Source organism: Sinocyclocheilus anshuiensis, unplaced genomic scaffold (genome assembly GCF_001515605.1).
Source record: "Sinocyclocheilus anshuiensis isolate Anshui unplaced genomic scaffold, SAMN03320099.WGS_v1.1 scaffold1571, whole genome shotgun sequence".
Taxonomy (NCBI): Eukaryota; Metazoa; Chordata; class Actinopteri; order Cypriniformes; family Cyprinidae; genus Sinocyclocheilus; species Sinocyclocheilus anshuiensis.
Window position 1 is genome coordinate 202,163 of NW_015551107.1, and position 203 is coordinate 202,365.

The following is a 203-nucleotide window of genomic DNA, read 5'->3' on the forward strand; positions in this document are numbered from 1 at the left end:
ATCTAGTCAGCCACAAACTCAGGGACATTCAAGTTTACTGATCGTTACTCTGGTGATTCAACCCGCTCGTGAAATGGCGGCCGCACCGGAGCACGCTCACATAAAGGTGGCGACAGCGGAACCCGTTCACAAAATGGCGGCCACAACAATGCTCCGTCATGTCACAGCTGCCATCCATGAGTCAAGTCAAGTCACAGCTGATC